Source organism: Zootoca vivipara, chromosome 2 (genome assembly GCF_963506605.1).
Source record: "Zootoca vivipara chromosome 2, rZooViv1.1, whole genome shotgun sequence".
In the NCBI taxonomy this organism is placed as follows: Eukaryota; Metazoa; Chordata; class Lepidosauria; order Squamata; family Lacertidae; genus Zootoca; species Zootoca vivipara.
In genome coordinates this window covers 11,421,800-11,438,218 of record NC_083277.1, presented here as the reverse complement: position 1 = coordinate 11,438,218, position 16,419 = coordinate 11,421,800, and the positions used below count along the sequence as shown (strand labels likewise).

At 47.5% G+C, this 16,419-nt stretch overlaps 1 protein-coding gene across 1 annotated transcript in view; it reads left to right on the top strand.

The window, feature by feature from the left end:
* Positions 1–16,419, top strand: part of AGPAT1 (1-acylglycerol-3-phosphate O-acyltransferase 1) — a 40,482-nt gene continuing 24,063 nt past the window's right edge. The window contains exon 1 of the mRNA XM_035107096.2: positions 1–396. The gene's annotated coding sequence lies outside the window, so the exon portion shown is untranslated. The remainder of the gene's footprint in view (positions 397–16,419) is intronic.

Genomic DNA, 16,419 nt, shown 5'->3' with positions numbered 1-16,419 from the left:
AAGAGGAAGGAGCTGCTGCTATTGGCGGCTGGGGCTGCCCATCAGCTGCCCCCCACTTCCTGCCTTTCTGGCGCCCCCCCCCACCGCCCCACACTGACTCCAGCCCTGAGGAAGTAGCCCGCGCCGGTAGAGCCACCAGCAGGCAGCCGGGGCTCGAGCATCCGATTCCTTCCCCCACCCCACTTCCTCCAACAAGCCCCGACAACCCCGTCCTCTCTCCCACTTTTCCTCTTTTTTTGCAGCGCATCCCTGTAGCTGCAGCCGCTCCATCTCCTCCTCCTTCTCTTCCACCACCATGGCCTGGCCCTGGGGGCGCGGGGGGTAGCCGGGCAGGGGCCTCGAGGAGCCCCCCCACCTCCCTACTCCCCCACGAAGGGGGAGGCCCCACGCAGCCAGGTAAGGGGGTGGTGGGCAGCTGGGGTGGGGGTGGGGGTTGCTGTGGTGCAGCCGCATAGCGGGGCGGGTGGGAGAGAGGGAGTCGTCCTGCTACAAGCCCCCCTAGGAGGGGTGTGTTTTTGGGGTGGCGGTGCTATGGGGCTGGGAAAGGGTCCTCCTCTGCGACGCGAGGTATAAATCGTGTTGGGTGTCTGGGTAAGTGGGGCGGGGGCGGGGAGAGAGAGTTTTAAGGGTTGGGGTGGGAGGGGCCAAGGAAGCAGAATTTGGGGAGGATGTTTCGCAGCGGCGGAGGTAAGGTGGGCACTAAGGAGCCTTTTAATCTTGTTGGGGGGATTGTTGTAACCCGCCCTGGGAGCCGCGAAAAGCAATTGGGGGTAATAATGGTAATAGGGAAGCTTGCAAGGTGCCCAGGGTTTTTTGGGGTGGGGTGGGGGGGGTAGGCCAATTGAAAGGCTGCTGTGGGGTTATAGGGGGTGCTTGTGGTGGTGAGCAGCTGGGAGGTATAACATGGGGGGCAGGGCCCTGGCCTGGAAAGTAAGAGCCTGTGTGTGTGTAATTTTGGGGTGCCTGCAATGGGGTCTACAATATGGGGGTGATGGGAACTGGCTTCCTGAGACTGACTACTTTTTTTGGGGGGGGGTATTTTGTGCTGGGGAGAAATAGAGATTTGGGATGGGTACCAGGAGGGGGTTTCCAAGGAGTTGTTATTTTTTATTTTTGGAGGGGGAAAGTATAATGAGATGGGGCAGCTGGTTGCGAGAGGGGGGGGACTCTTGGTGAGAGGGAGCTGGAAGATATAACTTGATATGTGCCTTGGGAGGAGGGCGAGGGGCCTAGCGGAAGGGTTTCAGGGAATTTGGAAGAGCACATGGCTATGATACGGCGCAAGCGATGGGATGCTTCAGGAAGCGGGAGGTGTAATATACTGAATATACAGTCTGGGAAGGGGGCATGGGAGACACAATGCAATGCAGGCCAGCTGCCCCCAGCCAGCTGCTGTTGGCCTTCTCCTCCCAGCAGCCCCCAGCCAGCATGACCAATGGTCAGGGGTGAGGAGTGTGATAGTTTGCAAGGCACCAGGCCAGGGGAATGCTCAAGCAGGGGAAGGGAGGATCTGGTCTTCCAAACATCGCTGGGCCACAGCTTCCCTCAGCCCCTGACCATTGGTCATGCTGGCCAGGGCTGCTGGGAGTGGGAGTGTGGCTGCCATCTCCCAAACCCCCACCCCCCACCCACCCCTTGTAGAAGCTTTTTGTGAACAGGTTGTGGGTGAAAAGGGCTTGAGGCCAGGCAGACTTGCTCTTTACCGGAGAGGAAAGTCCTCATTTGGCTGCATCTGCATCGTCCATTTAAACTCCTCCTCTCCCCCCAAGAAAGGAATAATGGGGACTGTAGTTTAAGGGTCCTGAGAACCATCGTTCGGTGAGGGGTGAATTGCAGTTCCCAGAATTCTTTGGGGCAAGCCATGTTCTTTAAATGCATGGTTGTGTATGCAGCCTATTTTTTATTTTATTTTTGCTTTAGGAGCTTCTGTCTTGTTTCCCCTCCCCTGTTCTGATGATGGTGCCATTCTAGGGATTAAGAGCACCAGCCTTCAAAGGGTTTTTTATCACTTTTCTGATTGGGCCACAGTGACACACGCCTTAGTTGCTTCCCGTTTGGATTACAGCAACTTGCTCTACGTAGTGCTGCCTTTGAAAAGTGCTCAGAAACTCCCAGCTGCTTCAAAAAGCGGCAGCCAGATTGTCGGCCAGGGCTGGTTACATGGAGCAGACAACAACAGCTCCAATAGGTACCGCTCTGTTTCCGGGTTCAATGCAGAGTGCTGGTTATGACCTAGAACGCCCAGCACCGCTTGGGTCCAAGCTTTTTGAAAGACCGTGTTTCCTCATATGACCCAGCCCAGGTTCAGACTGCTTCGGGGCATGCCCTTCTCCGCATCCCACCAACCTCACAGCCCTGCTTGGTGGGGATGTGGGAGAGGGCCTTCTCGGTGGTGTCTCCCAGACTCTGGAACTCCTTTCCTAGAGAAGCCAAACTGGCTCCCTCCTTGTTGGTCTTCCACTGGCAGGTGAAAAACTTATTCCAACAGGCTTTTGGGAGCTGACTGATTTTAAGGAAAGGGCTGGTGCCATGCCATTTTTATTGTCATTATGTTTTTAGTAGGTCCTTTAAGCTACAAAGAGAGTTTTAATTCTATTAAAGTTTAATTTGGTTTTTTAATAATCCCCCCCCAAATTGTTTTAAGCTGTTTTTATTTTATCTGTAAGCCGCCTTGAGTCCCTGTTGGGGGGAAAGGTGGGGTATAAATAAATATATGATGATGATGATAATCTTTATCACATTCCTGCAGCTGCCCAGAGTGGGAGGCCTTTATTAACCCCATTTGAGCCGGTGGTGAAACAGGGGCTGAATTGCCATGGCTGGGCTAGGGACTTGAATCCAGGGCTTCCTGGATCTGGGCCTCCCACAAACGGACATGGAGCAATGGATTCAAACTACAAGAAAGAAGATTCCACCTAAACATTAGGAAGAACTTCCTGACAGTAACCCATTTCCACCACCCTTCTGAGTGATCCCCCCTCCCCATCCCCACCCCTCCCCACCCCTTCTCTACATAAGTGCCTGGAAACTTCCATTTCACTGTATCTGAAGAAGTGTGCATGCACACGAAAGCTCATACCAAAACAAAAACTTAGTTGGTCTTTAAGGTGCTACTGAAGGAATTTTTTTTATTTTACTCCTGACAGTAAGAGCTGGTCGGCAGTGGAATTTGCTACCAAGGAGTGTGGTGGAGTCTCCTTCTTTGGAGGTCTTTAAGCAGAGGCTTGACGGCCATCTGTCAGGAATGCTTTGATGGTGTTTCCTGCTTGGCAGGGGGTTGGACTGGCTGGCCCTTGTGGTCTCTTCCAACTCTATGATTCTATGAGTATTTGAAAACTGAATTGGTGAGGCCGTCCTGAGTTTTCATGTTTGTAAAAGACCAGGAAGTCTGGGGTCTTGGCAGAGGTATTCCGGAATGAAAGGTCTGTGTGCACAACCTTGTGTCATCTCCGTTATGGTACTTTCTGCATATATTTTTTTTTGGGGGGGGGTTTGCAGTGGCTGCACTGCAAAGGTGGGGAGAAAGTGGTCACAATGCTCAACTGTCTACATACTGCTGTTTTGACTCTTCAGAGTGCTTCTCATTGCATTATTTCAGCAACCCTTGCAACAACTCCCCAGGGAATTTAGGTGGTGGGACTCAACTTCCACCAACGCCAGCCAGTATGGCCAATGTTCAGGATTTTGGGGTGGGTTTTCCGCTAAGTTCTGCTTAATGCACATTCACAGCTTGGAATTAAAGCACTTACAATACCACTTTACCCAAAGAACTCTGCTGTTTGTAGAGGGTGCTGAGAATTGTTAGGAGACCCCTGTTCCAGAGCCACGGTTGCCAGAGAGGTTGAACAATTCCTCTTCACAGGAAGCTTGGGATACAGTAGCTCTGTGAGGGGAGGGGAATAGCAGCGTGTATCTTAACAATGCCTGACACCCTTCATTAACAACACTTCCCAGGATTCCCTGGGAAGCCGTGATTTAAGTTAAACGTTTGAACATCTCCATTGGAAGAGCTTTCCACAAGACTGGGCCCATAACACTGAAGGCTTGATTGTTGACAACCAGAGTATGGTTCATAGAATTGTAGAGTTGGAAGGATACCCCAAGGGGCCATCTAGTCCAACCCCCCCTGCAGTGCAGGAATCTAATTTTATCAAGATTTTTGACACCATTGTTCTGTAGGATAATTGACCGGCAACCTCTTAGGCCTTGCCTGATGCCATCTTGATGCTGAGCAAACCCAGTAGCGGTGGTGTGGAGATTTCTGGGTGACAGGTTGGCGCTAAGCATCTCTATCGGGCAACCTGTTTTTTTGCACCGCAAAAGATGCATGCCTTTTGCTCCTGCGCTGTGGCACAAATCATGGGCACCTTGCTGGGCATTTTAGACCTCCATCACATCAGGCCAACCAAGTGGAGCTCACAGACCACAGTTTAGAACAGGCATCCCCAAACTTCGGCCCTCCAGATGTTTTGGACTACAATTCCCATCATCCCTGACCACTGGTCCTGTTAGCTAGGGATCATGGGAGTTGTAGGCCAAAGCATCTGGAGGGCCATAGTTTGGGGATGCCTGGTTTAGAACCTCTGCCTTAGTCCATGGTTATACCATTTCCATTTTCACCGCGTGTGTTTCTCTTCCTTGCACACTGAGACAAGTGAATTATTTTCAGAGCAAGTTACAATCAAGCAATGTCGTTGAGATCATAGAATCGTAGCGTTGGAAGGGACCCAAGGGTCATCTAGTCCAACCCCCGGCATATGGACATTCTGTTGTGGCAACCACATCCTAGGTTTAAGGGGCTGTTTGGCGCCTAGATTATATATCTGAGTTTCTAACACTGTTCCTGATAGAGGTCTTTGCGCATTAAGTGAGTGTCTTTGCACAGGGTGGTGGGAAAGGCTTTTTGGGGGGTTATAAAGTGTTGGGTCAGAAGAGGAAACGGGGAAGGCCGTAGGCCAGTAGCAGGACATCTGCTTTGCATGTAGACGGTCCCAGGTTCAATCTCCAGGAGAAGACCCTCCCTGAAAGCCCAGAGAGCCAAGGTAGAAAATGCGAAGCTAGATAGGAACAATGGCGTGACTTGGCATAAGGCAAATGGCATCAGCTCCTAAACCGGAGAGAGAAGCCTTTCAAATTATGATAAATATTTGGCATCTGTCTGTCTTGGGAAACAATGGAAGAGTGCGCCTTTGGAAGCGAAGTCAAAACTGTTGGAAAGTACCAGCACCTGCTGTAGCTGTAGAGACTGATATGGGAGAGACATGTTTTGTTGCAGCCAGGGCAGATGAAGGCGTCCGGTTTTGCTGTTACATATGCACCAGGTTGGCATTTCTTCTCTCTGCGCTCCTCCCAGGGGTCATTCCACTGGTCGCTGCTACGGATGCATGGTCTGTCGTCTGCAAGGGATTCCCACATGGTGGGGTCGACGTCGGCAGCCTTCGTGTCACATTTGCAGACATCTTTGTATCGCAGAGTTTGTCTGCCAGTGGACCGGGTGCCTCAAGCCAGCTCCCCGCAGAGCACATCCTTGGGGGATCCTGCCATCTTCCATTCTGTGCACATGTCCAAGCCAGCGTAGACATTGCCAAGACAGGAGTGTAGATTTTGTAGCAGAGTGACATTTTCTACTCCTTTGGGACTGGCTGAAGAGCACCAGTGTCCTTTGTCATCGGTCCTTCTGTGCAGCAGTGAAGATAACCTACTGTTTTACAATATCCAGGCTTCGGGACAAGAAATTTAGGGTAGTTGCGGTGAACATTCCAAAGGGCTCAAATTACCTTCTTAGTTTGGCAGATGCTGTGGACGTGGTAGCAAGCTTTTGAGTCACACAGAAGCCTTCTTCAGATAAGGGCCAGGAAGCCTGCTGTGGGCATAACTGGAATATTTCACACGCTTTCACAGGGCTAGTCACAGCGCTATCTTGCTTTGCCGAAGGGTTTGGTTCAGGCCATGAACGTACTGTACTGTACTGTACTGTACTGTACTGTACTGTACTGTAAGGGTGTGTGTGGAAGATAATTACAAGTTCAGTTTCCCTATGCATTAGTTAGCTCTTGAAACTCTTATCAGTGGCTGTAATGCAGTTAAGATGGCTGAAAGGAGATTGCTCTACTACACACACCCTGACTTTATACTTTCAATAGATCCTTCTGCTCAAGCAAGCCTTAATTTCTGAGGGTCATTTTTGCGAGGGAGGAGAGAGAAATGGAGAGCGCCTCTCTCTCTCTGTGGCTTCCTTCCAAGCACTGTTGTCACAGATTGCTCCATTATCCCTTGCTCCTAAGACTGGCCATTGCGGGGTTGAGATGGCATCATCATTCAAGGGACTGGATGCAAACCCACACCTGTAATGGTAAGTGCAAAAGTGGTTTGTTTGTTTTTTAAATGAGTTGTTCTTCCAGGCTGATTGACACAGCATGCACACAGGTGTGATCTTATGGAGGTGGCAGTGAGGAATACTTTGTCCATAAGATCTGGGCATCCTTTATTCCTGCATCGACCAGCAGACAGCCCATTTGAACCAGTTGTGGATAGTGCCTCGGCTCCCCCGGGAGGCAAAGGGAGACTAAATGACTACCAGGCTCAAAAAAAAGAAAGAAAGAAAAAGCAGGTTTCGCTGGGTCAAGTTCATTTTGTTGAATTAATTAAACTAAACAGTTTCAATTGAATAAATGCAAATAATTGTTGCTGTTTTGAACTTGATGTGTTGTTATCTTCCATAGCGTGCTGTGCAAACTACAGTTCCAAATAATGCTTTTTATTAGGGTAGGGGGCACCGGGGGCACGTTTATAGAACCGTGGAAGTGGCAATCGGAAAAAGTTCAGAAACCACTGATTTAAACTTTGGCTGAGAGCGGAACCTGCCTTTCCCAGGAGGTTATCCATAGCTGCAACCTGGGCATATTTTGGAACTGTTCAGCTAGGGACAGTGGTATCAAAGGCATGCTGCTTTATTTTTTTTTCTTTTGAACTCTTAATCTCAGGGTTGTGTGTTTGAGCACCATGTTGGGCGAAAGATTCCTGCATTGCAGGGAGTTGGACCAGATATTCCTTGTGGTCCCCTCCTATTCTACAATTCTAGGCTTCTCAGAGATGCTGGAAACGATGGATTTTTGTTGTATACATTAGCCCAGTGTGTTTTGGCTCAAGTGAGCCTCCTTCAGCGGCTTAACGTAATTTTCGCTGAAAAGGAAGGGGAAATGTCAGTGCTTCTTATGGAGCGAAGGCACTGGACGGCAGCGGGGTCCCTCTGCTGCTGGAGCCATGGCACACAGTGGCAGCTGTGTGCGGCTCCCACTCAAGCTTGCTTTTCAGCGAACTGGGAGAAGGGATGGATGGGAGCCCCGTCCGTCCCTCCTCCCGGTTCGCTGAAAAGTGAGACCCGCTTTCACGCTCTGCGTGGCTCTCGCTAGCAGCCTCCCCTTTCCCCTGTAGCCCCGGGAAGGTTTGGGAGCAGTGGGCAGGCTGTTCGCCGTTGCCCCGCGCTCAGAATATTTTTTTTTCTTGTTTTCCTGCTCTAAAAACTAGGTGTGTCTTATGGTCAGGTGCGTCTTATGGAGCGAAATATATCTTGCCCTGTAAGGTCTCTTAAAATTAGAATCATAGAATCATAGAGTTGGAAGAGACCACAAGGGCCATCCAGTCCAACTCCCTGCGAAGCAGGAAACATCAAAGCATTCTTGACATATGCCTGCCAAAGCCCCTGCTTAAAGACCTCCAAAGAAGGAGACTCCACCACACTCCTTGGTAGCAAATTCCACTGCCGAACAGCTCTTACTGTCAGGAAATTCTTCCTAATGTTTAGGTGGAATATTCTTTCTTGAAGTTTGAATCTATTGCTCTGTGTCCGCTTCTCTGGAGCAGCAGAAAATTGGATGGTCCTTGAGCAGCTTTCAAAGAAACAAGCGAGATAAGCCCCTGGAGAAAGCTCGCTGCAGCTGTTGGGTTAATATAATTACGGTAATAGCTGATACGTCCTCTGTTTTGAGGACCATATATATATTGAATAGATTTTTTTGGAACTGGGAGATGGAATAAAGGCATGCTTCGTCCACTCCATGCACCCATCAGTATTCATCCTGCAAAACAAAACAAAACAAAACCCCGTTACAATCCACTGGGTTCCTGTGCTGGGAGAAGGACAGAGAGCTTCACCCTCTCCCTGCCATCTTCCTCTAGCCCCACTTACTTGCCTGCACACAATTCCTTGTTGCCAGACTACAAGGCTGCTTTTCTCCTTTGGCGAGAAGTGGGGGGCGGCTGAGAAGTTTGCAGCCTAAGCAGAACAGGGTTAGGCTTGTACGGAGGCCAAGAACGTCTCTGTGGTTTTAATTGTTCTACTTTGTGACTCGTCCTTTCTTACATTAGAACGTGCGACTTAACAACCCCCAGTTTCGCTTAGATGCCTGTTTGGGCTGCCTATATTAATGCCTACATTCAAAGCAGGATTGATGGAATGTCCTTATGTTCATTGTCAGTTGGCAATTGATTTTTGCTTTTCTGTTTGCTTAAAATTATTTCCCCTCCCACTTTTAAAAACTGCAATCGTAAGTAAATTCTTGGGGAGTGATTTTCACTTGCTGTGTGAGCCAACACCCATGCATGTTTTTTTGTGTACACACACAGACACACATACAAAAATTAATTTCATTAAAACTCTTTAGTCCTGCACCTTCCATCAATAGCTGGCTGTGGCTGATGGGAGTTGTAGTCCAATACAACGGGAGGGCACCAGGTTGGGGAAGGCTTTCTTAAGGAGAGCTGCTATAGTGTGGTTAGAACAGGGATGCGAGCCTGTGGCCCTCCAGATGTTGTAAAACCCCAGCTCTCATCAGTCCAAGCCCGTTTGGCCAATGGTCAGGGATGATGGGAGTTGTAGTCCAGCAGCAGACCGTAGGGCCACTCAAGTTCCTCATCCATGGGTTAGGTAGGATGTTGGACTAGGAATGGCTGGAATGCTTCCTGGCTGACTGATCTCACTACCTGACCAACCTCACAGGGTTGTTGTGAGGATGAAATGGGAAGAGGGAAGAAACTTTGAACTCTTTGGAAGAAAAGTGAAAAATAGAAATTACTGTTTTTATCATTCTCTTTAATAGTGAACGCAGGTGGTCAGATAACTATTGGATTTTTTGGGGGAAGGGTCACATATGAATCAGAGAGAAGTTTTAGTTGCAGTTTTAAGTTTTGTTTATCATTGCATCTAGGGCTGGGGATTTAATCAGATTGCCGTGTTTAATGGTATGATTGAGCATATTAAGGGTTAGGAAGAGTGAGTTTATTTTTATTTTTTGCTTAGTTATGCTATTTTAAAATGTGTGGTTTTTACTGAACTTTGTTTGAGTTGATTTTTATTTATTATTTAAGATGATGCCCTGTTTAGCTGTCCGTTGCGGTCTATAATGTAGACTTTTTCTGATTTTTTTGTTGTACTTAAGCATTGTGATTTAAGATATGTTGTAAAACACTTAATGATTTTTGAAATGTGGTGCGCAGTCTAAAAAAAAACCAAACAATTTTTATTTATTTTTTGGCCTTGTAACGCTGTCTGTGGGAAATGGTTTCTTGAGCTTTTTGGTTTTGTGGAACTTCTAGTCATATTTTGAATTGTGGTAGGTGGCAATGTGTTTTTTAAAAATGTATTGCCCTTTTAAAATGCTCCCCACTGCAAAAGTATTTTTTAAAGAAATGGTTAAGGACGTTTTCACATCTCTAGGCATTTGTGTCCTAAAGTATTATTTGCTCTGCAGTTTTAAATTATATTGCTGCTGGTTGCTGCACTTTATTTATTGGTTTAAACCACTGTCTTGTTATGTGAGTGTGGTGTTTTGTCATAATTATTGTAAGGAAATAAAATGGAAAGCTTGGGTGACGGCTCTTAATTAGGGTCTTATGGCATGGTTGCCATATATATCAGGGCACTTGTCCTCTTTATGTTATTGCAGGGTGGGCACTTTTAGTCAAGTGGAAAGAACCCCCTCGGACTCTCCTTTCTTGGAGATTTTTAAGCAGAGTTTTGGTAGCCATCTGTCAGGGATGTGCTGAGAAGTCAAATACGTTCTGCAATGTTGCCGTTAAACCTCTGGTCGATGACCTTTGGGGTCCCTTCCAACTCTACAATTCTATGTTTCTAAGTAACGCTTTTTTAAATCTTTCAGATGTGTTTTAAGTTTTGTTAGTCACTGTGAGAATTTTTTGTAGCAAGCGACAAAGAAATACAAGGATAATGTTTGAGTTTGACCTCTTTTGTGTCATCTGGCTTCTGTCTCTGTATTACTGCATTTGCCTTCCCCATCTCTGCTTTTCATCCCACTACCAAGTGAGGGGGGGAGAATCTAGATTGTAATCTCCTCAGGGCAGGGACCTCTCTCTTTCTGGTTTATGTTAATCCTGCAAGTATCATGTTGTAAGATGGTGTTAAGTAGCATTCTGTGAGGCCACATCCACACCATTTATTTAAAGCACTGTGGTACCACTCAAAACATTCATGGCTTCCCCCAAAGAATTCTGGGAACTGTAGTTTAAGGGTGCAGAGAGTTGTTGGGAGACCTCATTCTCCTCCCAGAGCTATAATCCCCAGAGTTCCCTGGGAAGACTGGTTGTTAAACTACTCTGGGAGGGAAATAGGGGTCTCCTAGCAACCAAAGCTCTCCATATGCTATTGGCCTACAGCTCCAATCATCTCTGAGGGCTGCTCAGGCTAGCTGGGGTTGATGGGAGTTGTAGTTCAGGACACCTGGGGGAAACCAAGTTGGGGAAGGCTGATAGGCTCTCTCCGGCAGTGGATCTCCAGGGTCCTGGCAGGTGGTGGGCAAGACCCCTTTCCGCTTCCACGAAAGCCACTTCACTGGAAAATTTCCAGGGATTTATTGTGGGGTTTTTGGTGTGCAAAACCTGCCCACTTCTTCTGGGTCATGAGCAGCGTTAGAAACTCAGATAAATAAGCCAGGTGCCAAGTGGCTGCTTAAACCAGGGTTACGGTCGCCAAAACAGACAGCTTTTGGGTTCCTGAAATTCATTCTGATTGTGCACTTAAAATATCACGGATAGAATTCTACAGGATGTGGCATTAGTGTGAGAAAACAGTCCCCAGGCATGCACTTCCAGGTGGTGGAGATGTCAGGCATCATCCTGGCGCCCAGACAACTTCACTTGGTCACAAGTGGCCAATAGCCAGGTGCAAAATGCACCTGGTAAATTTCAAATGCTGGCATGAGCCTGCTCCCCATGGAGGTGCAAGAAGATCCCTTGTTGCTTCCTGAAAGATCTGACACATAGGCATGTTGCTGGGGTGTGTTTGTGTGTGTGTGTGTGTGTGTGTGCATGCAAAAATTCCAGATCTGGAAACTGTCCAGCAGAGAAACCTCCAATTTACAGTAGGTCATATTTTATGAGTGCTGCTATTAGCAATTATTTCCCGCTAGCAATGGTTAAGATTACTGTCATTAGCACCCAACCGCAAAATCCTTTTCAACACTCGTGGTGTCGGGCACCTCCCCTCTCTTGCAACCATCCTGGGAGGCAAAGTTATTAAGAGTATTGGGTTGTTTTTTTCCCCAGTATCACTGAGGCAGGTAGAGCAGAAGGGAGGTTGTTGTTGTTGTTTATTGAATTTATTTACTGCCGTATACCTGGAGCTCTCAGGGCTACTCTGTTCTAAAAAAAAACACTGCATAAAATGCCTGAGCTTTGACCAGACAGTTTGTTTCCTGTGGTTTTTTCCGGCGACCTGCTGGCTGGGATATGGTTCCATGAAATGCCAGGATGCTGTGGGTGTCCTTGTGCATTTTTATTTTTGAGCCGGAGGTTTGCAAGGAATGGGATTGGCTCCTTGAGAGGTTTACGTAAGGCCTGCCACCTGAGGTCCCTGTCTGGGGAAAGCGAGTGCGTGCAGCATTATTGCAACGTGCGCCGTGCATGTCTGTGCTCCGAGGAATCCTGTGTTTACGTGCATGTGAATCGGAACTGCTCTCTCGATGCCCCAGCTGGAGAGTGCTGGTCTGGCGTTTTCTGGCAAGTCCACAAAGCGTGCTTTCACGCTCCCCCCTCCTGCTCCCCCCTTGTGTAAAATCCTGCTCGGACAAATGTGCCAGGGGATCTGGGAGCCAGGAGCCCCGGGGTAGACGCAGAGGCTGTTTGTTTGTTTGTTTGTTTGTTTACTCAGCCTTGTAAACCCACCTGTTATTAGAGGCTAGGAGCTTGCATTTCAACGCTGGCCCTGGTTGCAGGCGGAAGACTACACCCTCATTTGCGGCCTGCATAGAAACTGGCTCTGGGGATGTTGAAAACAGTTGCTTTATTCCTGCATTGCATCGGGTTGGAAGAGGATTGAAGGACTGAACCTGGGATGCAGAGCAGGTTCCCTAAGTTTCTTTCATCCATGTGGCCTCAAGAATTCAGCTTGTAAACTTGCTTGTTATTCATTTAATTGGGGACTAGTTAGCGTGCTGGAACACCGGGGCAATCAAAACCAGAGCAATTTAACTAAAGATCTGAATTCTAGAGTGCAGGAGAGTGATCTGTCGAACTTCAATAACTCAGGAACGAACCTTACCAACTCCTTGGCAAGCTCGCAGATCCTTCCCAGGCGGAGAGGAAAATGGCGAAAACAGGTTATTTACTGGGACAGTGTGATTTGTGCAAAACAATGAAGCACGGGACGGCGCAATGGATAACCTCTGAAACAACAATGGGATATTAGCTTCGTCCAAGGCATGTTGGAAAACAACCAGGGAAAGTTAGACATAGTATTTTACAAGGACAGGAAGAAACACCATGGACAGAATAATTGCCACACACAGGAAGAACAAGGATATAGTCTGAATGCTTCACCTGTAGATTTATAAATCATTTAATGTGTCAATACAAATGGAAGTCATTCATATTGCAGTTGTTGTGTAAGGGATTGGTTATTTTGACTGGAGTGCAATTGAAATTAATAAGAGTTTGGAATGCAGAAATAAAGTAAACCAAACATCAATTCTAGCATGCAGGCGGCCATTTAAATTATATAATTTGGCATCTGAATGATTGGTTCAGTGGTACCTTGGTTCTCGAATATAATCTGTTCCAGAGGTCCATTCAGCTTCTGAAACGTTCAAAAACCAAGGTGCAGCTTCTGATTGGCGCAAGAGCCTCAGAAAGAATGGCTGACAGCCGCATCGGGCATTCGGCTTCCAAAAAACTTTCGGAAACTGGAACACTTAATTTTGGGGTTTTGGTGTTCTGGAGCTGAAATGTTTGAATACCAAGGCGTTCAAGAACCAAGGTTCCACTGTACCAGTAATTGTATTATAATTGGTAATGTTATAATGAGGCTATTATTGGATTATTGTACTTGAAAACTAATAATTATATATATATATATATATATATATAGAGAGAGAGAGAGAGAGAGAGAGAGAGAGAGAGAGAGAGAGAGAGAGAGAGAGAGAGAGAGAATGCAATGCATGTCTTGCCTCGGATCTGGCCTGCTGGGGCTTTTCCACTGTCATGAAAGACCTTGCTAAGCTTGGACACAAGGACGCTGCCTTGTACCGTGTCAACCTAGTTCAGAACTGTCAGTCCTGATAGAGGTTTTTCAGGGGTTTTAGACAAGAGTCTCTAAATCTGACGGCTTTGGCACACAAAGGGAATGCTCTCCCACCGAGCTGTAGCCTCTCTGTGCTTGGGATTTTCTTGTGTTTTCTTTATTTCTGTTAAACTTAAAAGTGGTGCCTCGACTTACGAAGATGATCCATTCCACGGCGCTCTTCGTAAGTCGAAGTCTTCGGTTGTCGAAGCGCCCATTTTGCGCATGTGCGAAGTGTGAATTTGCGCTTCTGCGCATGTGCGGACCACGCATGTGCGGCGAAAAGACTTCCGGGTTTGCAGACTTCGTAAGTCGAAACCTTTGGAAGTCGAGTCATTCGGATGTCGAAGTACCATTGTATGTGACTAGGCAGAATCCATTGCCCTCTGTTCCCTGACAGACACGTGTTGACAATCTGCTATAAGGCCCTCCCTCCCTTGTGCGCCCTTGAGATCTGCACTTGGTTGGGCACGGAAAGAGGAGGAAACAGAAGTTGTGTAGCGCAAGCGGGGCTGGTGCAGCATTTGATGCAGGGCACAGATGCAGCATTTGATGCAGGGCACAGCCTTTGGCCGCTAAGGAAGGGCTCTTTCCTTTTGCACGACAGGAAGTCTTTCCACTCATGTAATGGCTTTATTGGAGTCGGCCCATTAATGTGTCCTGTGTTCTGCTGTTCCCATAAGTGATAGGATTATAGAATTTTGGCATTGGAAGGGTCCCCAAGGGTCATCTAGTCCACCCCCTGGAATTCAGGAATCACAGCTAGGGAATCCCCGACAGGTGGCCATCCAGCCAGACTGCCCTCTTTCCCCCTTTCTTACAGATGCCCCCTTTGAATATCTGCTTATCCGAAATCTCCTTTAGAAATCTTTGTTTATGAAGAAGCAGCCCATAAATAAAAAACTAGTGGTCAGATTTGTCTACCTTGGCTTCCCCCAGCCGGGTACCCTCCAGATGTTTTTGAACTACAGCTGGGTTGGGAGCTCGCAGAAGATGTGGTTCAAAACATCAGAAGGGTCACCAGGTGTCAACATTGGAGTTAGTTCTCTATTAGAAAAAAGGCAGTCTTCACAGACGAATGAAATGTCAGGCCAAATGAGCATAGCAGCTCATTCTCAATAGGTCTGGCCCCATGAATCAGTTGCTGAGACTGAAGGTCTCCCCACAGCCGTCTAAAAGTTGCCTCCTCTCCAGGGTTTTCCCCCAAGCAATCGGAGACTGCGCCTACATGCGGCCAACCTCTCCTCTGCTCTTTTTATGCCTCTCTTGGTCCTGGGAGACCAGAGGAGATTAGAGCTTGTCGCATCAGGATGGGAAGACTCACCTCTGCCTCTTCACCTCCCTCCTCTCCTGCTTCTGATTCTGGACTTCTTTCTGCCACCGACTCCCCCCTCTCACTATGCCCTGTTACCTCCTCAGCTTCAGACACCACCACCTCCCAGTCTTCCCCCTCTGACCACTCATCGTTGTCCCACCACCTCTCCCCGGGCTCTGTGCTTTCCCCCCTCCCCGGTGCTTCCTCAGCTGGTTCCTCCCATCATTCCTCTGTGTCCACCCGGCCCATGATTTCATGCTGGGGGAAGGCTGTTTTTTGTGACTGTTTGCTCTGTTCCCAATATCTCAAGGCCTCTACCCTCTCTGGAGCCCTCAGTGGCAGTTGTGAACGTAACTTAAGTGCAGAAGCTTTGGTTCCCAACTCCTCTTCTCTTCTCTTCTCTTCTCTTCTCTTCTCTTCTCTCTCTCTCTCTCTCTCTCTCTCTCTCTCTCTCTCTCTCTCTCTCTGTGTGTGTGTGTGTGTGTTTTCTGTTTTGCTTCTGGCCATAAATCCTGAGCCCACCTAGGACTCAAATGGAAAGGCCAGGCGCTCAGGAATTGGATTGTCAACAATATAAAAGGCAACACGATGACCATGTACAATATGCAAAATCTTACTGGGATATCTTCAGAGCAGCAAACAAAATGAACAGAAATCTTTGAAAGTCTCTGCAAGTCTTTAAATGAAACAAGATGCCAGACTATAATCCGGTGAAATAAAAGCTGTAAAGCTTTGTGTTGTCAGCAAATAAGATGTCCAATGCTGCTGGACATATTGCTTCATTTAAAGACTTGCAGAGACTTTCAAAGATTTATGTTCATTTTGTTTGAAGTTCTGAAGATATCCCAATAAGATTTTGCATATTTTGTACATGGTCATCGTGGTGCCTTTTATATCGTTGATGTACTTGTTGCAACACAGGGGTTTGATTGCTTGTTTCCAGGACTTGGATTGGGCAAGTTTGGTGGTGGAATGAGCTGCCACCGCCTTGGTCTTTGTTCCTCTTCCAAACTGCCCCATTAACATGGTCATAAGAGCACAAATCAGTTAATATCTGCCTACAGCATTTTATTTCTGGGAAGCGCATCTGTCTCTTTATCATTCTTAATTCTTTTAAAGGGGGGTGGGAGAGAAATGTGTTTGGAAAATGGAAGACGCGAAGCCCAGGATCCCAGTTCTTCTTCTTCTTGGGCCACTCCTGACCTGCTAAGTTGCCTCCCTCTAAGAACCCCGAGGGTCCTTGGCTGTCACTATACAGTGGTGCCTCGTTTAACGAATGCCCTGCTTAACAAAATTTCCGCTTAACGAAAGGATTTTTCGAGCGGAGCTTGCCTCGCTAGATGAATGCGTTTTACGAAAAATTCGTCTAGCGAATCGCGGTTTCCCATAGGAATGCATTGAAATTCAATTAATGCGTTCCTATGGGCAAAGAAAGTCGAAAAATTCAGTGCATTCCTATGGGATTCGCTAGACGAATTTTTCGCTATAAGAAAAGACCCGTGGAACGAATTAATTTCGTCTAGCGAGGCACCAC